Source organism: Rana temporaria, chromosome 4 (assembly GCF_905171775.1).
Source record: "Rana temporaria chromosome 4, aRanTem1.1, whole genome shotgun sequence".
NCBI classification, from domain to species: Eukaryota; Metazoa; Chordata; class Amphibia; order Anura; family Ranidae; genus Rana; species Rana temporaria.
In genome coordinates, this window is record NC_053492.1 from 282627514 (window position 1) to 282648346 (window position 20833).

At 41.4% G+C, this 20833-nt stretch overlaps 1 protein-coding gene across 1 annotated transcript in view; it reads left to right on the forward strand.

Annotated features, from left to right (window-relative positions):
- RNF217 (ring finger protein 217) overlaps positions 1-20833 on the forward strand; it is a 119158-nt gene that overhangs the window by 69419 nt on the left and 28906 nt on the right. The gene's annotated exons all lie outside the window — the stretch shown is intronic.

Here is a 20833-nt window from a genome sequence, read left to right on the forward strand (position 1 = left end):
AACCCGGAACTGACTAAAGTTGGCCATTGGCTCCCGCTGCTGTCAATCAAAGTCAGCCAGCCAATGAAGAGAGAAAGGGGGACGCTGCCGAGCCGTGGCTCCTTGTCTGAATGAACACAGGGAGCTGTGGCTCGGCTCCAGTTCCCCCATAACAATCTGCTTGCTGTGGTGGCACTCAACAGAAAGGAGGGGCCAGGAGTGCAGAAGAGGGACCTGAGAAGAAGAGGATCTGGGCTTCTCTGCGCAAAACCACTGCACATTGGAGGTAAGTATAAGGGACCTTTCACACTTGTACGACTTGGTTGTGATTTTGCAGCGACTTTGATGCGACTTAAAGCAATGCCTGTTATCTTGAAGTCTATGGATCTCAAGTCGCATCAAAGTCGGACCAAAGTAGTGCAGGGACTACTTTGAAGTCGCACAGATATGAATGGTCGCAAGTTGCAGGACAAGCCGCACAAGTGTGAAAGGGGCCTTAAAAATAACACGTGAACAAGACTTTACAATCACTTTAAAGCCTCTTGCACACTTGAGCTCAAAAATGCTGCTTTTACAGACATCTGATTTTTATTTTTATTTTTTTATTCCTCTAAACTTCCCTGTGTGTTAACACGTGTGTCCATGCACGCAATAGGTGTTTACAGGAGTTTAGAGACAAAAAAAGAGAAAACTTCACTCTTGCGAATGAAAGACGATCGTTTTGGCAGAAAAAAACTGACGCACCTAAACACGTGTTAACGTTTGATTACCTTTTTAGCGTTTAAGCGTTTTTTTTTATTTATTTATTTATTTATTTTTTTCATTTCAATGGCCAGAATAAATTAATATTCTGGCCAAAAAAGGAATAAACAAATAAAAGCTGACGCACCTAAATGTGTTTGGAAAAACATGGCTTAGGGTTTGTTTTTTTCCGGCTGCTTTTATCCTGCCAGGAGAAAAGGGTATATAAGAGCCCCAAGTGAAGCCTTATTTTATCACAAAGAAGATTTTGACCTTTCCCTTCACATTCCTCGCCAAGACAGGTGGCACATACTGATATTGACTCCTTATAGCATATGCTATAGCTTGTTGCGTCCTAAATAATTTCTGCTTGCACTACACAAGTCTCAAATGAATAACCGCCCGTAACATGAGACGCCTTATGTAGTAACAATGAACTGGTGACATAAATAGTCAGTCAGTGTGTTTTTTTTTTTTTTTTTGAATGCTAGTTGCAGTTGTTGAAGACCTATCATCTCAGTATACATGTGCATCCATTGAACTGTGTGCTTAGACGTGCTCTCACTGCTGTGTGTTTTTATAGGAGAAGTATGAGTTTTTTTTGTTTTCTTTCCCATAATCATACTTACCTAGGTGGATGGAGCATCAGTCCCCCGGCGTCTCTGCACTGAGAACAGAGCCACCGAACATCTCAGATGGCTCGGTTCTCACTCCTCCCCGAGTGGAGAGCTGCTGCTTGTCAGTCAGCAGCTCTCCTGCTCTGCTTCTCCATGCTCATTGGAGCGATGAGCTGTGGAGGGGTGGGGAGTGGCCGTCTCAGCGGAGAGCGGGCTTCAGACCACTCCGAATTGCACTCCTGTGATCCTTAGGAGAAGTCCAGCCAAACAAGCCCAGGCTGGACTTCTCCTTTAACGGCAGTAATGTTTAAAGCAATACTAATATTTTTGTCAGTTTTACTTTAATTTCTTTAAGAATTATAAATCTTTAAAGTAGAAGTTTGTGTTTTTTTTTTTTTAATCATAATTATCTAGGTGGATACAGCATCGGTCTGATGTTGCATCTGCCCCTTGCTGGCTCTGGGACTAAAAACCGAGAAGTAAGCCCAGGTTCACACTGAGCTATGGGAATGAAGCTGAACTCGCACAATTTCACTCTCGCATGTCAGTCCTGATTTCAGCCACGGGTTTTAAAAGTAGTGCACAAACTACTTTTGGAAACCGGTGCGGCGTTGCACCGATTGGAAGTGTCATTTGCCGGCAATGGACTGCGATTTGACATACAATTTGACATATCAAATCGTGCCGATGTGAACGGGGGCTGAAACTGTTTACTACCTACAAATAATCTTTGTTGTATAAATGAACACTTCAATCAGCTACCCCTTCCCTGAAGCCCCGTCCTGCTACTAAATAAAGTTTTCAGTATACATATCGAAAATGTTGCAGTGTGATGTCATGTGTCCTTTGTTGTTTTTGTTTTTCCTGGTGAGTAATCCTTATTCCTTATTCCTGGAGAATATGGCACTCCATTAATGTGTGAGGCCTGTAGAACTGTAGACCAGGCTGGCATGATGATGCTTCCTCTTTATATTCCCTTTGAGATGCTCTCCAAAACATTGCCCTCTAAACAGAACAGCATGGAGTGGTAAGGGAAATGAATGAATGGATGAATCATGGATGAATCATGTTTGTTTTTCTGTCCCCACCATAATTAATCTATTCATACCACTATACATATCTTCCCTTTTAAGGCAGTGGGTGGCTGCTGGCTGGCACCTTGCTGTGGGTGGGTGGCTGCTGGCTGGCCTCAGTGGCCTGGCACCTTGCTGGTAGTGGGTGGCTGCTTGCCTGGTACCTTGCTGTGGGTGGGTGGCTGCTGGCCTCAGTGGCATGGCACCTTGCTGTGGGTGGCTGCTGGCTGGCCTGGCACCTTGCTGTGGGTGGCTGCTGGCTGACCTCAGTGGCCTAGCACCTTACAGTGGATGGGTGGGTGGCTGGTGTGTCTAAGTGTCGAGGCAAGGGAAGCCTGTCAGACTCAGAACGTTAAGCCCAGTGCACGGAGGCGTAATGATGTTTGTGTGTGTGTGTCACACGCCTCTGCACACTGGCTATGCAGGCTTCTGGGCCCCAAAAAATATGTCCGTGGCCCGCAGAGACCAATAACGGTAATATCGGTCTAGTTTGTGGCCAATACCAATTTTTCGGAAAATGCTATCGGCCGTCATGATAATCGGTTGATCCCTAAAGTATGCCCATTGGGCAGGGAATGGATGCTTATGATAATATAGTGTGGCAGCAGGCAGGTTAAATTCCCTGGTTGCATCCAGGATGCAATGTATATATCACCTAGGTTCAGGCTTTATGCCAGTTTGTACCTCTAGGGGGAGTGCTGGGAGTCCTGCTGGGAGGACTTGATGAGCCCAGCTGTATCAGGTGGGCTCGTTGGGTCCTCTACAAAAACTCCCAGCATGCAGAGAGATATGCTCCAAACTGGAACCAGACCTGTGTGAATAGTCTGGGGAGTGTTCTCTGTGCGGTGAGACAAAGCCTGTGTGGCTACTACTACCACAACTTTAAACAGCAGGGAGTTAGGGACTTGGGCAGCACTAGGCTGTACCCAGGTGTTAGGGACACTGATGTGTTTAGTGAGCGGTCAAGTGACCAGGGTTTATTTTTGTGTTTCTGTCACATTTATTTTTGTATATAGTTCAAATAAAAATCGCATCTTTTTGTTTTCCTCCTACCACCGTCTGCTGTGCCTAATTGTTTTTGTGTGCTGAATCCATCCAGGGGGTCACACACACCCGCTGCCGGGCTAACCCCCTCACAATAGCCATCTTTAATGATCTCATAACCAGTCCGCCCTTTTGTTATATGCAGCTGCGAGGTGGGGAATACCATGCATGCAGCTCATTGGGATGACCAAATGCAATATGTGACAGCTTCTCACATCCAAATGTACAAAAAATATGTTCCTTTATTGTACATTATGGGACACGGAGCATGGGGATAACCGGATGAGATCTTCCCCTTCAATATTCCTGCCGCAGGACTCCCTCCATAAGAAAGGAGCCGTGTCTTCAACAATCGTGATGGACTGTGCCCAGCAGGCTTTCGGGGACTAGTTCCCCTACTTGGGGTTTACTTCCCTGGACTTGTACAGCACCCTACCAGAAAACAGCTAGGCAAAAATCATACATAGGATCCAGTGCGGACCGGCAACATTATAGGCCATCCCTGCATCATCCTTGTCATCCCGTGTGGTTTTCGTGTACAATTCTGCAGTCATAATAGCCAGGGGAATGGATATGGATAGCAACTAGCCTCCTAAGTCTAAAGCCTCGTACACACGATCAGTCCATCTGATGAGAACGGTCTGAAGGACCGTTGTCATAGGTTAACCGATGAAGCTGACTGATGGTCCGTCGTGCCTACACACCATCAGTTAAAAAACGATTGTGTCACAACGCGGTGACGTAAAACACGACGACGTGCTGAAAATAACGAAGTTCAATGCTTCCAAGCATGCGTTGACTTGATTCTGAGCATGCGTGGATTTTTAACCGATGGTTGTGCCTACTAACGATAGTTTTTTTCCCATCGGTTAGGAATCCATAGGTTAAATTTAAAGCAAGTTGGCTTTTTTTTAACCTATGGTTAAATTACGTATGGGGCCCACACACGATCGGTTTGGACTGATGAAAACGGTCCATCAGACCGTTGTCCTCTGTTTAACCTATTGTGTGTACGAGGCCTCAAAGAACCATTTAGAGAATCTTGCATCCATGTGCACAGAAAATGCACAGCAGTGACCAACACATTCAGACATCAGCAAAAATTGGAGGTCTTTCCTGTATGGGGGGGGGGACTTCCTGTCTGTTTGCCAGTGTCCAATCAACTATAAGTGGTGCAAAACCTTGCGAGTAAGGAATAATAGAGTCTCTGTCCTGTGATGTACTCCAAGGAATGGATTTTATAATCCAGTTTTTGACTTTACATGCTTATACATACATATTAAGCATTATTTCCCAAACAATCTCTTATTTCCCCAATTATATGATTATCTTTGAAGCCCGGTTCACACTGGTACGACAAACGCTCCGACATTGGGAGCTCATGTTGCATGACGTGTATAAATTAGTGGTTCCCTTCCCTATGAGAGGCGTCTTAACTGGTCCGACTTTAAAAAAGGTTCCTGCACTACTTTGGTCCTACTCCAGCCCATTGAATATCATTCTCTTAACTGATCCGACTTCGGCATGCGACTTGTGCTCCGAGGATCTTGAATGGGAACCCCACGCCAAATTAAAAAAAATGGCATATTGTTCCCCCTCAAACTATATCAGAGCTTTTTGTCTGGTATGGATTTTAGGGGAACCCCCATGCCACAAATAGGGGTGTATGGCCCCCCCCAAATCCATACCAGATCCTTATCCAAGCACGCAGCCTGGCAGGTCAGGACGAGCTAGCCCCCACCCACCCAGACCATTCCAGACCACATGCCCTCAACATGGTGGTGGGTACACATGCCCTGAGCAGCGATGTCACAAGAAGGTGGGGCCTCTGCCTACCACACAGATACATTGACAGATCTGCAGGAGTTCCGAATGGAACCAGTGATCTGTTGATTGCCGGTGCAATGCTTTACATGCAAAGAAATTGTTTTTTTTTTTTGTTTTAAAGTGAACTTATCCTTTAAGGATGTAAAAGTGCACATCAATCACCTGTCACACACTAAATATGTTGTCTGTCTTAGGCAAGTGAAGAAGAAAAGGTGGAACGCACCTCAGGGCTTTAAACACCCAGGTAATCACAACAGCGTATACAGAGCCAATGGAAACTCTAAAAGACGTGGTTCAGTAACCTGGAAAATACAATTTGTTTCTGTGTTGCTAAGTTGATAATGACATTTGAGGGTCAAAGCCTGTTCTGTGGCTTGAAAAAAGTGGAGTGCATTTATGCCTTTTCATTTTATTTTATTTTTTTCTTCCTTTCAGCAAAATAATTGGTTGATTGTATTCCTCCTATAGTTACTTCCACGTAAAGATTTCTAATTGTAGCTTGTTTGTATTTTATATTTGTGTGCTGAATTTCATTTGCAAGTAATCCTAAAACTGTCTGTCATATTTACCAGCCTTAATCACTTCTGGAACAATCCCATTTCTGACACTTGTTGTTTAATTTGCGCAGCGGTCTTTCAAATGCAATTAAAAACGAAACAATAAAGTTAACCCAAATTTTTTGTATATTGCGAAAGATGGTTACACTGAGTAAATAGATACCTAACGTGTTACAGTTTAGACGATGCACTATTTGATGCGAAACGCGTCGGGAGACTCCACCGTTTCCACTTTGTACATTTGAAAGCGCTGATCACCTTTTATAATGTAAGTGTTTTTACCTACATTAAACATTGGTACCTTTCAGTATTACGCTATGTGCAATTCTCTTCTTCTCCTACATCTCTACATATTGGTTTACATTTTGGCCCACATTGGGTACCCCTGGAAGCTAACTTTTTCTGATTCGATCACTGGGTTCCTCTCTGACGTGCGAGACATCTCCGTGAGAATTGCAGCCGATGATCCAGGCCTGAGAGTGGTTTATACCCTGCTTTACTGACCCTCTGGGCATATGTCCATTAGGGTACAGTATCTCTGGTAAGCCTTCTTTTCAATGATCGGTGGTGGATTTCTTTACTGCACTTCATTCCGAGGCATTGGGACTATTATCACCAATTTTCATCACATTGGACTTTTTTTTCACATATATTTATTTCGATTTTATATATACACCATCCATTGTCTATACATATACATCACTTTTTTGGTTGATATATTGTCATCATCATTTTTTCACCATTTGTTTGATGCACTGTTTATTCACCCTTTCATTGGATGATCTATTAATTTTATGCGCTACACTTTTTATGTTTAACGTGTTACAGTTTAAAATTGCGCACACTCGTGGAATGGTGACAAACTTCAATACTTTAGCGTCGCCTATGGAGATTTTTAAAAATGAGCGGATACCAGTTTAGTGTTAGAGGAGGTCTTTTGTGAGAATTATTGCTATCACTCTGTCGATCGTGGCGATGCCTCACGTGTGATTTGAACACCGTTTACATTTGCGGGCGTGACTTACATATACGTTTTTTCTTTGGTGCGCAGGGACGGGAACGCTTTAAAATTTACATTTTTTTTCTTTACTTTTTTTACACTGTCTCTTTTAAAAATAAATAAATCTGAGAACCTTTAGGCCTCATGCCCATGGATGTTTTTACAGCCACTTTTCTGAGCGTTTTTTGCAGCTTAAAAACGTCTCTCCATGTTAACCTATGCCTCATGCCCACCATGACGTTTTTGAGCTGTAAATGGCTGGGCCGTTTTTAAGCTGCAAAAAAAAAAACAGGACCAGTGCGTTCTGAAGCTCCAGCAATAGAGCTGTAAAGACGTCAGACGCCGGCAAACATGATTTAACGAGGCTTAACGCTGTGTTAAGTCTCGTTCTGCATTTCTTTCTCTATTCAAAATCAATGGTTCCCTATGGGAGCACATTGATTTGAATAGAGGTCGCACCAGAAGTCGGATCAAGATGATCCGACTTGCAGGGCGACTCGTGTGTGGAGAATCTTGAAGGAGAACCCCCCCGCGAAAATTTAAAAAAAAAATTGCGTGAGGTTCCCCCACAGGATGATACCAGGTCCTTCGATACCAGGTCCATCTTGATCTGACTTCTGATGCGACCTCTATTTAAATCAATGGGCTCCCATAGGGAACCATTGATTTTGAATAGAGAAAGAAAAACGCATCTGAAAACTAGCGCGGCTAAACGTGCATAGAATTCAATGCAAACCGCGGGAAAAATCGCGCTTAAAACGTCGCTTTTTTTCCTGGGGTCTGTACTAGCTTTACAGCCCGTTTTTAAAAACGTTAGTGGGCATAAGGGCTTATTGCTGTTACAAGGAATGTAAACATCCCTTGTGACAGTAATAGGCAGTGACTGGTACACTTCATGGAGGGATACGGGGTCTAAAAGACCCCAAATCCCTCCTTTGCACTTAAAAGTATTCAAAACGCCCAAATCTGTGTTTTGGAATACTAGGGATTTTTTAAACTCCCCTGCCGTAACGTCACTTCCGGGTTTCTACATCAGAGACTTGATCAAAGCCGATTCAGGCTTTGTTTGGGACTCCGGCCAGCCGGTGATTGTGGCGGCTGGTCGCTCGAGTTTCCCGGTGGGACGGGAGACCCAAGCAGAGTGACGGGAGAGTGGGGGACGTCCGCTCCTTGTGATGACGACCAAGAGGCTGCTGAGCTGCTTCGGTTGTTACCACCAAAAAGCTGACTGCCAGCTCTAAAAAATGGTGTACTGCAGGATTCACTCCGATACAACAGGTATGTTTTGTTACCCTTTTTTTATGTTGTGATCTGGCCAGTAACGCACCTTCTGTATTCGTGCCACCACTCTGTGTTGGCAAGTACAGGAGGCAGAGCAGATGGCACCATTGTCAGTCTGAGGGGGAGTGGAGTGGAATGTTAGATGGACTAGCAGATTTAGAGCGGAATTGAAGCCAACCACTTTTCCTTTTGGGATAAAGGTTTTACATTAAATAAAACAGATCGTTGTAAGCACCCCTTCCAGCATTAAATGGTTTGTCTCATCCCTGTAACTACAACATTTGCAGGAGAGCTTTTTTTCTTTCCGAAAAACTGACTTATTCCTTTAAAGCCATTTTATTTTATAATTATTTTGTATATGTCTGTAGCATGCATTGTGTAATCATAGATATCTCTCAAATATAAAAGTAATCATAAAATACTTTAAATAGTATAAATGTATGTGTCTAATTAGCTGTGCTGCAGGAAGAAGCCCTATACAAATGGTTGCACAGAGTTTGGGTGGCTGGTAGAGCAGCAGTATGAGATAATTGGCTCCTTTCTATGCGTTTGCTACTGTGAATAAATGTAATTTTCTGTGTTCTGGAGCTTCCTGTGTGCATGACTCAGAAGAGGACGACTGTTTAATGGCTCATAGTTAAACATGTGAACATCACTATTAACAATTAACGTCAGACGAGTAGTTGTTAAGACCTTTTGCATAAAAAAATAAAAAAAGTATTATGGCTGGCGGGTCCCCAGAGTAACCCTGCATGAGAACACTTCTAATTGGCAGTCAGAGAAAGTGACCCACTACCTTATTAATAAGCTGTTCTCCGCTTCCCCTGGCTGAGCATCAGACATGTTTATGTGTACCTAGAGCAGCTCACAGACTCCAATATGGGAAAACATTGCAGCTTTCCAAGACTTCCGTGTCTGACAGTTCACTGGAAGGCATATGAGATTATGTGCATTCACTATTTATAATACACAATGGTCTGTTACCCAATATCATCCCTGAAACTCTCAGGCTTAATTTCTAAATCAACTTATCAGTTTACGTTTCCTATGGGTGGTGACATGTATCGCATGTGGTTCCTGGGCAGGGAAATGCTCCCAGAGCAGGTAAGCTTTACTATAAGCTTACCTGTGGGTGCAAGTCTCCAAGTGGTGTTTACTACTGCTTTAAGAGATACCATGAAGTCAGCTTTGGCTGCACTATTTACCTTCAGCCCAGGTCACACTGACAGCAGGAATAAAATCTTGCAAGTTCAGGGGCAATTTCAGAGACATCTGTACAGGTTTCTGTACAGATGTCTATTGAAATTGCATCCCGAAGTCTGCAAAATGTAGGAATATCTCATAAATGTGCACCGTTTAAGAGATTATTCACGGTTTCTGCAGTTAGTGACATCACAGTGAATGTGCACTGCGGTCTAAAGGGACCATTCACTGAGTGTGCCATCCCTTCAGAACACTCTGCCATGCCCATGGCTCTTGTGTGCCATCATCGTGGCTTGGCCATTCATATGACCAGAGGCTACAAACCCAGAAGGAAAACCCATTCATGATGACAGCATGCCACTGGAGGGCTTTGTTTATAAGGCAAGTCTTTCATAATGTTAGTATGAAATGCATACTAGCCCATTATGACATTGCAGGGACCTATTTTTTTTTTTAAGACTTTATTACCGCTTTAAGCTATTTATTTTTATCTTCTGTTTGGCTAGAGTTCTGCTTTAAATTATAGGGTGAAACAAACTTATAAACTATAAATATCTACTCGCCTAGATGTCTGTAATGTCATTCAGATAAAGCTTTGTGCAAATGAACCACAATTATTTTTCTTTAATTTTTTTTTATATTTTCTGAAACTGATCTTAATGGTTAATCTTTTGGGTAAACCGATGTATGTTTATGCGAGTGCTTTACCACCCTTTCTACAGTTGGACTAAATTTCTGTATTTTTCTGTGGATAAAATCAGCAGGTACCGGTACATCTCTAATTCCAAAAAAGTAACTGGTCAGTATTATGCTTGGGTATAAAAAGGACACCTTAGAGAATCGTGTCTCAGACGTAAAGATGGGCAGAGGTTCACCAATCTTTAAAAAGCTGGGTCTAAAAATTGTCGAACAATTTCAGAATAATGTTCCTCAACATAAAATTGAAAAATCATCATCTACAGTACATAATATCATGAAAAGATTCAGAGAATGTGGACAAATCTCTCTTTACAAGGGACAAGGCCTAAACGCAATATTGGATGCCAGTGATCTTTGTGCCCTCAGACGACACTGCATTAAAACAGGCATGATTCTGTGATGGACAACACTACATGGGGTCAGGAAAACTTCCAAAAATCACGGTCTGTGAACACAGTTCACCATGCCATCCAAAAACGCAAGGTAAAGCTCCATCATGCAAAGAAGAAGCCATATCAGATTCAGAAACATCATTATCTTCTCTGTGCCAAAGCGAATTTAAAATGGTCTGTTGCAAAGTGGAAAACTGTTGTGTGGCCACACAAATGGAAATTCAACATTCTTTTTGGAAACCATGGGCATTGCTTCCTTTAGACTAAAAAGCAGAGGGACCTTCTGGCTTATCAGCGATCGGTTCAAAAGCCTGCGTCTCTGATGTTATGGGGCGCATTAGTGTGTAAGCATCAACACACGTACATCAATGCTGAAAGATGTAACCAGGTTTTAGAGCAGCATATGCTCAGGCAAGAATGGGACCACATTCCTCTCCCACAATGTCAGAGTTCCCAGACATTTACAGAGTGGTGTTAAAGAGGGAATGCTACACTGTGGTAAACATGTCCCTGTCCCAACGTCTTGGAATTGAGGTTGTATGTTGCCATCTTTTTGTTGTGCTATCCCAACTTTTTTTAGATATATTGCTGCCATCAAAATTACCTTATTTCTTAAAGGTATATCTTGTCTGTTTATACATTTGATGTTTTCTGTTCTTTTTTGGGTTTTTTTATTTTCTAAAATGGGTTCCTTTAAGCTAGTGCATTGTTGGTTCACTTACATTTTCCTTCGATTTCCCTTCTAAATGTTTTTTTTGTCTGAATTTCACACTTCCTGTAAGCTTGCCCCCATCGTCTGAGCCGCTCTGGCTGGGGGTAAGTCAGTGTGCTTGCCTTCTCCCTTGGGACTACATCCCTGCAGGGAGACACTGTGAACGTTCACAGCTTCTCCCCGCAGGAATGTAGTCCCAAGGGAGGGGGTGAGCATGCTGACTAACCCCCAGCCAGAGCAGCTTGGATGATGGGGGCAAGCTTACTGAGGAGAAACAGAAAGTGAGAAATTCAGACAAAAAAATTAAAAATATTTAGAAGGGAAATCGAAGCAAAAGATAAGTGAACCAACAATGCACTAGCTTAAAGGAACCTATTTGGAAAAGAAAAAACAAACCTTTACAACCCCTTTAAGACTGGGGCGGAGGTTCACCTTCCAGCAGGACACTGCCCATAAACATACAGCCAGAGCTACAATGCAATGGTCTAGATCAAAGCCTATTCATGTGTTAGAATGGCCTAGTGAAAGTCCAAACCTAAATCCAAATGAGACTCTGTGGCAAGACTTGGAAATTGCTGTTCACAGACGCTCTCCATCCAATCTGACAGAGCTTTAGCTAAAAATGTCTAGATGTGCAAAGTTGGTAGAGACATCCCCAAAAAGACTTGCAGCTGTAATTGCAATATAAGGTGGTTCTACAAAGTATTGACTCAGGGGTCTGAATACAAATGTACCCCACACTTTTCACATATTTACCGGTATTTGTAAGAAAAATTTGAGTATCATTTATAATTTTCCTTCCACTTCACAATTATGTGCCACTTTGTGTTGGTCTATCACATAAAATCCCAATAAAATGCATTTCCGTTTTTGGTTGTAACATGACAACATGTGGACAATTTCAAAGGGAGTGAATACTTTTTCAAGGCGCTGTATGTGCATTTACATCATCTGAGTGCTATGATGTGTGTTTTCCACTATACATTCTTACAGAATATATAAAAACAAGCCACTGATATAAGAATGTACTGTAGATAGAACAGCACAATGATGTCCTTTCAAGTGACTACCACGTTGGGAGTGCTTAGCTGTGGGAAAGTGAATAGAGTGCCTAGTAAGGCATATGAACTAGTGGCTGCCTCCGGATGGATTCCGGCATCACTCTTATGGTAGCTGATTGTCATACTGTGGCTGAAGACAACAGCTGTACTGGATAAGATCTTAATGTGACGCCATATAGTCTACAGCAGAGCACAGAGAAGGCTAGATATTCCAATCATTTGTTGGTTGGTCATTTTTGGCTATACAGCACAGCAGTTTTTAAAATTCATATATGGAAAATTACTTAACAGCTGTAACAATTGTTTTCCATTGTTGATAATGTACTGAGAAAATCTAGATGCAGCCATTGCTGACCTATACTTGTTCCTGATCAGCAGGTTAGAAAATATTGAAACCAATGAAGCTTTTTCACACCAGCTGCTGCTCTGCTCGCAAAACAAAGAATGTTAAAAAAAACTAAAAAACAAATTAAAATAATTTTCACAAGTACGCAGATTTGTTTTTGTTTACCTGAACTAGTATGCTGCAGCAAGGGGTAAATACCCTGTGCTGGCAGCATGCTAGAGAGCCAGTCTGCTGCTTTACCCACTTAAGACCCGGACCAAAATGCAGCTAAAGGACCTTGCCCCTTTTTTGCGATTCGGCACTGCGTCGCTTTAACAGACAATTGCGTCGTGCAACGTGGCTCCCAAACAAAATTGGCGTCCTTTTTTCCCCACAAATAGATCTTTCTTTTGGTGGTATTTGATCACCTCTGCGGTTTTTATTTTTTGCGCTATAAACAAAAATAGAGCGTCAATTTTGAAAAAAATTCAATATTTTTAAATTTTTGCTATAATAAATATCCCCCAAAAATATATAAAAAATATATTTTTTCCTCCGTTTAGGCCGATAAGTATTCTTCTACCTATTTTTGGTAAAAAAAAACGCAATAAGCGTTTATCGGTTGGTTTGTGCAACATTTATAGCGTTTACAAAATAGGGGATAGTTTTATTGCATTTTTATAATTTCCTTTTTTTTTTTTACTACTAATGGCGGCGATCAGCGTTTTTTTTTTTTCGTGTCTGCGACAATATGGCGAAAAATGTTGACACATTTTTGGGACCATTGTCATTTTCACAGCAAAAAATGCATTTAAAATGCATTGTTTATTGTGAAAATGACAGTTGCAGTTTGGGAGTTAACCGCAGGGGGCGCTGTAGGGGTAATGTGTGACCTGAAGTGTGTTTACAACTGTAGGGGGGGTGTGGCTGTAGGTGTGACCTCATCGATTGTCTCCCCCTATAAAAGGGATGACACGATCGATGCTGCCGCTACAGTGAAGAACGGCAAAGCCGTGTTTACAGACGGCTATCCCCGTTCTTCAGCTCCGGGACCGATCGCGGGACTGTAGCGGCGATCGGGTCCGCAAATCCCCCGGTCACGGTGCTTCGGACCGTGTAGCTGGTGCACCCGCGACCCCATGGCTGGGCTTAAAGAGCAACGTACCTATACGTTGATGTGCCATTCTGCCGACGTATATCGGCGTGAAGAGGTCCTTAAGTGGTTAATACACAATGTAGCCAGCAACCCTGACATGCCCCCATCATGTGCGTTTACATTTGTATATATGGGGGTAGGTGGCAACGTGTGTCTGCTCTCCTCCCCCCTCCCCTCTACCTGGAAGCACCCGCTAAGCAGGTCCCGGGCCCACAGATGGGCAAGCAGAGCCTGGGATACATAGCTTGGGGGGGGGGGGCACGCGGTGTGTGGGGAGCATTTGAGCAGCAGCCCAGGCGCCACCTCAAAACGTCTGGTCCCATTGGTGACGTGGCACCTGTGGTTTGTCGAGCCCTGCTCTAAGCCCCCCTTTTTTTAGCTTTGCTTTAAGAATATTGTATGAATGCTTTACAAGACACAAGGCTTTCTTTGAATGGATAAGGGGCAAGGAGGGGTGGATAAACAACAGTATGGCTTCTGTGTATGTGACCCACAGCTCTCATAGTTGCAGTGCTGAAAGTATGGCGAGGTCTAGGGCGTTTATACACATCAAGCATGTTTTTTCTGCCCCGGACGCTCCTCACAAAAATGCACTTGTGATGGGTATTTATTTCAGCCTGGAAACGCTTCTCTGTAAATATGTATGTAAACGCCCAACTGTTCATGGACACATACGCTAACATAGAGTTGCTTCTACAGGTTGCCAAACGCCTGTATAAGCAGCATTATTTTTTCTTTTATACCCAGTGTGTATGAGGCCTTAAAGCTCAAATTTTCACCAGAGTGTATTTGTGATGCTCAATAACTTTTCCAGATGAACGGGAAAAAGTCAGTAAGCTTCTAGTAACAGGCTCTTGCCAGGAGGATTCATAGCGGTAATTAATGATCGCTTTCATTAAACCCACCTGTCTACACAAGTTGGCTGTCACTACTACGCTCAAAGAGATTAGCCGCTTGTAATGGCTTGTTTTCAGATGGTTCTCTTGTTACCTGGAGTACATCTAAAATGTCCAACCTGTAACAAAAGCTGTGCTAATTATTATTTCATGACACTTGCATAACTGCTTTAATCTTCCTTTGATACTTCATGTAAATGTGGTATTTAGTAAAAGAAGATTTATGTAAGTTTTTAAAAAATTTTAGGCAATGAATGGCAATGCAAGTATGCAATGCGTTTCAGTGCCTTTCATTTATTTTTATTTTTTATGATGGCCTTATTTCTCTTTTCGTTGATGGACGAACACAGCTCCTTAAATCTAATCTTGACCCACATGTTAAGATTTAAGGAGCCGTGTCCGTCCATGGCATGGTTTTGGCCTGTTAAAAATCTATTAAATCCACCAAGACCTTTTACTATAGCCACATGTCTAAGCTCCGGGGGGGTGGAGTGAAACACGTTGGGGGCATGGCCTGGCAGGAGCCCAGGCTGAGGTTGTCTGTCTCATACCACCATAGGACTCTGTGGATTTTCGGCACCAGGGATCTTTCCTCTCTTCCTTACAGTGACTACAGGAGCTGGGACAAGCTCCATCCCTTGCTGGCACTCCACCTCTACCCCGGTGGATGCAGTGTCACCCACACTACTCCCCATCGTGATCAGGCCTGAGCGGCGCACTAAACAAACAATGGGTCACGTTTTACTAGACGTTGGTAGTGTGGGGAATGGGGGATAGAATATGGTGAAGTGTGTGATGGACAGATTGGAAGAAAGGAATATATCAAATACTGTATTTATTGCCGTATAACACTGACTTTTTTACCCTGAAAATAGAGGGTAAACTTTGCCTGCATGTTATACGCTGGGGGCTGTGGAAAGTTTTTTTTTTTCCTGAAACCTCCCTCTTAAAGGGGTTGTAAAGGTTTGTTTTTTATTTTTAAGCTAGTGCATTGTTGGTTCACTTACCTTTTCCTTCGATTTCCCTTCTAATTGTTTTTTTTCTTTGTCTGAATTTCTCACTTCCTGTTCCTCCGCAGTAAGCTGTTCTGGCTGACTAAAATCCGCTTAGATAGGAAATCGAGGGAACCTATTTAGAGAATTAAAAACAAACCTTTACAACCCCTTTAAAATTAGGGTGCACATTATACGCTGATAAATACGGTATTTATTTATTGGACCAATTATATTACCAAGTTTTAAAATGCCTGATATCTATAGTAGTCTGGAGAATGTGACTTTTTCATAACACCCAAAAAGTCTGAGCCATTCTTTAAAATGGTTGTCAACTTAAAAAATAAAAGTAAAACTAAAAAGTTAGTGTCATAATGTGCTAGTATACATCATACATTGCATATATGGGTATTGAATAGTGTATATGGAGGTTTTCTATTTGAGGGGGTTCCTTTTTTTTTCTCTGTTGGTTGGACTGGTGTCTTTTTTTTTTTTTTTTTCAACTAAATACAAGTGAATGTAAACTCCAATTATTTTTTTTTTTTTTTATGTCACAATGTAGAGTATACGATTTCCTATCATCTGTGCCCAGTCTTGCCACACAGAGTTAATCCAGCTCTGAGCAATCCTCTTTTATTGTTCAGTGAAAATGATCAGACTTCCAGATAAAACCCTGTCTAAATACAAAGTCCTTTCCTCTCTCCTTGCTTTGATTGACAGGTTATTTATATATCTAGCTTGGACATGTTTATCATATGTTATGTTATGTTTATCATAATATGAGGTGATCCACAGTATAAAAAGTGAGAAATCCACCCCTCCCCCACATAACACATCCTGGTAATATACAATGACCTGTGGATCACCTCATATTATGATAAACATAACATATGATAAACATGTCCAAGCTAGATATGTAAATAACCTGTCACTCAAAGCAAGGAGAAAGGAATGGACTTTGTATTTAGACAGGGTTTTATCTGGAAGTCTGTTAAGTTTCACTGAACAATAAAGGAGGATTGCTCGGAGCTGGATTAACTCTGTGTGGCAAGACTGGGCACAGATGATAGGAAATCTTATACTCTACATTGTGGTTTACATCCACTTTAAGGCCTCTTGCACATGATACCCCTGTTTGAGTATCTGTTTTTCAGACATCATTTCAGGCGTTTTTATTTTTTTTGTATGTATGTATTCGCATTTTCACCTATATGCATTTGCGCCATTTCACGCAAGCTTATTCTTACGTTCTTATTCTGTATAATATGCAAATGAGCATTTGCGCGCACAAGGTGTAAATTGCTGTCCAAACATGCAGATTTTTCTACTGAAGAATATGAGGGGCTTGTTTACGCGCCTGTGTGTGTATAGGCACATTACAAATAATGCGCTGTATTTTACCTCAGTTAAAAAACAGAAAACTCTACTGAGCTTTTTCAAGCTGCAGTGTGCAAGAGGCCTAACTGTAACTTGCCTTTATACAAAGCCCTCCAGCAGAGCGCTGTTAGTGGCGACAGGGCTTCCATCTTCACCCGGTCTTCCTTCTGGGTTGACTTGCTGCGGCCTTTCGAATAGGGGCATGTGCATGGAGTCACGGCTGCGGCATTAGTAAGCTTTATTATACGAGTGTCCAAGCCGTGTTTACTACCACTATTGGCAATGCTATGAATAACATTGTTAACTAATGTGAGAGGTCTATTGTGTTAATTATGTTGTTATATTGAGCCTGTTGCCAACTGTTAATTAAATATAAACGGTATTCTCAAGACATCAGTGAATGAACTCTTGAATAGGATGAGCTCCTGTAACACAAATCATTTTTCATTTAATCCTGACATATGATGTGTTACTTGCTTCTTATGTAAGCAATGACACATAGTAGATTTTACCTAGAATTTGTCTATTTATACTGTACTGAATAATTAGATCCTTGTTCATTGGACTGGTTTGTGTGCTTCTCTAGCTGGCACTGAACCCTTTTGTGTGTATTTGCATGTAATGTAATTAAGAATGACTAAGCTTTTAAACCTCTGCTGCTCTGTGTCAGTCTGTACAGAGGAAAATACTTCAGGTTGAAATTGTCAGTCGTATGTCAGTATAACATAAGCTGAACAGATCAGTGGGTCACAAGTTGCCTGCCTAGGCTTACACCAGTTCTTACTAGGCTATGTCATGCAAAACAACAACACTGTTCTTTAGTCAACATTGATGAAGTTTGACCTCTATAAAACCCATTGCACAGAATTGTGCGTGAGTTAGTTTCTTCTATAGGTGTATTTGTTTTAGTAATACAACATTTTTCATTTATGATTGACGTAGTATTAGGAGTGCCAAACCTGGCTGGTTTTAGGATAATATATATATATATATATATATATATATATATAATATATATATTTTGTGTGTGTGTGTGTGTGTGTGTGTGTGTGTGTGTGTGTAGATAAATACAGATCTATATGCATAGAGATTCGTTTTAGAAATGGGTTGTTTTACGATGTAAGGGTTCACATATATTTTTAATATGGTGGCTGTGCTGGTTTTAATTTTTTAGGATAAGAACATTTTTTAACAAGTAATAAAAATACCTGTTGATCTTGCTGGAAATGTAATGTCCTTGTCACTTCCTGTAAGCAAAAACAAGGTTATCTATCTTGTGTAAACCACTAATCCCATCACCTACCTTGTAGTTAGGATGAAAAAATGCAGACATGTTTGAAGTCCAGCATGGCTGTCTCAATACATTGTGAAGATATTGGCTGGGAAGGTACAGGAAGTATGTTGTTTGCAAGATTACCAGAGGAAGATAAAGGGGCAAAGTCTGGAAACAGATAAATAATAGGCGCAATAATAATCATTTTGTTGGCCGTACCTTTTGAGCTATATAATATACATATATATGTGTATGTATGTATGTATAGTGTGTAAACTAGCTCATTGAAATACTGTTTGTGTGTGTATATATTATAGTTTTTAAACACAGTACGAACGAATATATATATATATATATATATATATATATATATATATATTTATTTATTTTTTGCATATTCATTCGTACTGCGTTTTAAAAGCTCATTAAACTGCATCTGTGGTAAATGAGCATTTCCAAAGACCCTGCCGCTTTACCCATTCAGGTCAAAGTGACAATCTATTGAAAGCTGCCCTCTGACCAATGTACTACAATGGCCTGCCTGCTTGGATACAAATTAGACGGGTCCTCATATTCGTTTTGGTAAATCTAAACTTGATTGTAAATCTAGTAAATATTAGAATATACCTCATGAGGTGGGACTATGTAGGCAACACGCAAAAAAAGATTGAAAATATATACTACATAGTCCCACCTCATGAGGTATATTCTAATATTTTCAAGTATTATGGGATGATGGCAACCACATGCTGTCATATATGAGTTGGTCTTTTTTCGATTGTAAATCTAGTTAGATTGTAATGTGTGTGGTAACCCTAATACTCCCCTTTTTACCCACTTCTCTGTCACTCCATTCTTTAGTCAGAGTTGTTAGTTCAAACCCTTTGTAAATTGGAGCTTGCACAGGGTTGCTTTTACGCATGTAAATGTTATATAAACATTACTTGCTTACAGAGCTTGGACAACTTACTTTTACATTGTAAAACTCAGGATGCCTATGTACATGAGCCCTAAATCAGGGATGGAAATATCTGAGAAAGGTACCTGGGCAGCTTGAAACAGCTGTATGCAGTTTGGAATTAATGGCTGTATAATAGGCTTTATCTACACTGTGTATACCGGAGACTCTGGATGTGCAGTTGGTCACTGGGGCAAAAAGGAAATTGTTTGCATGGCTTTGCCCACTGTCCTAAAATCTGAAATAATCCTCTTTTTTTATTTTGAAATATGAAATGGAATGAGGCAGGTTAATGCTTTTTGTTATCTGGTGTAGTGAAGGGCTTTTTAGTTCATTTTATACCTTCTCACCATAAACGTCTGCATAGGGCTCAGTTGCTCGAGCAGCCGCAGGGTGATAGAAGCAGGTGAATAAGCTGTGGTTTTACTACCATTGGCTTACCTTTACATAGGCTATCCTCCTCCCTTCAGTTTATTATGAAAGCTAATGCCAGATGCATCTCATCCACCTTAACAACCATTCAGTGTATGCCACCCTTCTCTGCCAAATCCCTCCATTGGCTGCTGCTCACCCAACAAATTACATTTAAAAAACTCACAACTTACAAAGCCATTCACAGCTTGGCCCCCAGCTACTTCAATAACCTAGTCCCAAAATACCAACCACATTGTTTTCTTTATTCTTCCCAAGACCTTCTGCTCTCTTGTCACCCCCTCCCATGCTCACCTCCAGGACTTCTCTCGAGCCTGTCCCATCCTAGGGAATTCTCTACCCCAATCTGTCTGACTGTCTTTTACTCTGTCTACTTTTAAGCAATCCCTGAAAAATGTTCTCTTCAGAAAAGCCTATCCTGCCCCTGTTTAACAACTATACTTTTTATTTTCTCCATCAGCTCACCCCTCACAGTTGAGCTTTAGGTACACTTGGCCGTTATTTACCGCGACCACAGGAAAACGCAAAATCGCGGCACAGTTTTGCTGTGTTTAGCATTTTCCCACGACCTGCGGTCAAAACGTTCCTAGAGGGAGGTTGAACCACAGCAGCTCCTATACTCTGCTAAAAGCCTATGTGTACGTTGACAAGGCTTTTCTGGAATTGCGTTTAGGAGCTTTGTCAAAAAAGCCAAAAGCTCCTGAACTCAAGCTTTTAGTAGCTGCTAGTGTACATGAAACCTTATTATCTTTTGTATCTCTTGACCCTTTTAGATTGTATCTCTATAGCTATATAAATCCTGTATAATAATATGTACACCACTGCCATTATGACCACCAAACAAATTGTCTTTGACGTTTTGTAAGATGTTCAATGTAATTCTGCCAGTTGGTCAAGGTTTGCCATCTGATAAGAAATTGTTCAAAAGACATTGGAATGACCTTTTACTGTTTGTTGGTTTGTAATCATGTGGTAAAAACTGTTGTAATATTTACATACTACTTTGAAAACACAAACCTCAGCTCATACTGCAATTCTTCATCAAATATTGCAAAGAACAGTAATGTACGCTAACGCACAATTTTCAGCTGTCATTGGTCTACTACAGGGCTCTCCAACTGTTACGGAACTACGTGTCCCATGAGGCATTGTAAAACTCAGACATGACTAGGCATGATGGAAGTTGTAGTTCCTAAACAACTGGAGGGCTATAGTTTGGAGACTCCTGGTCTACTACA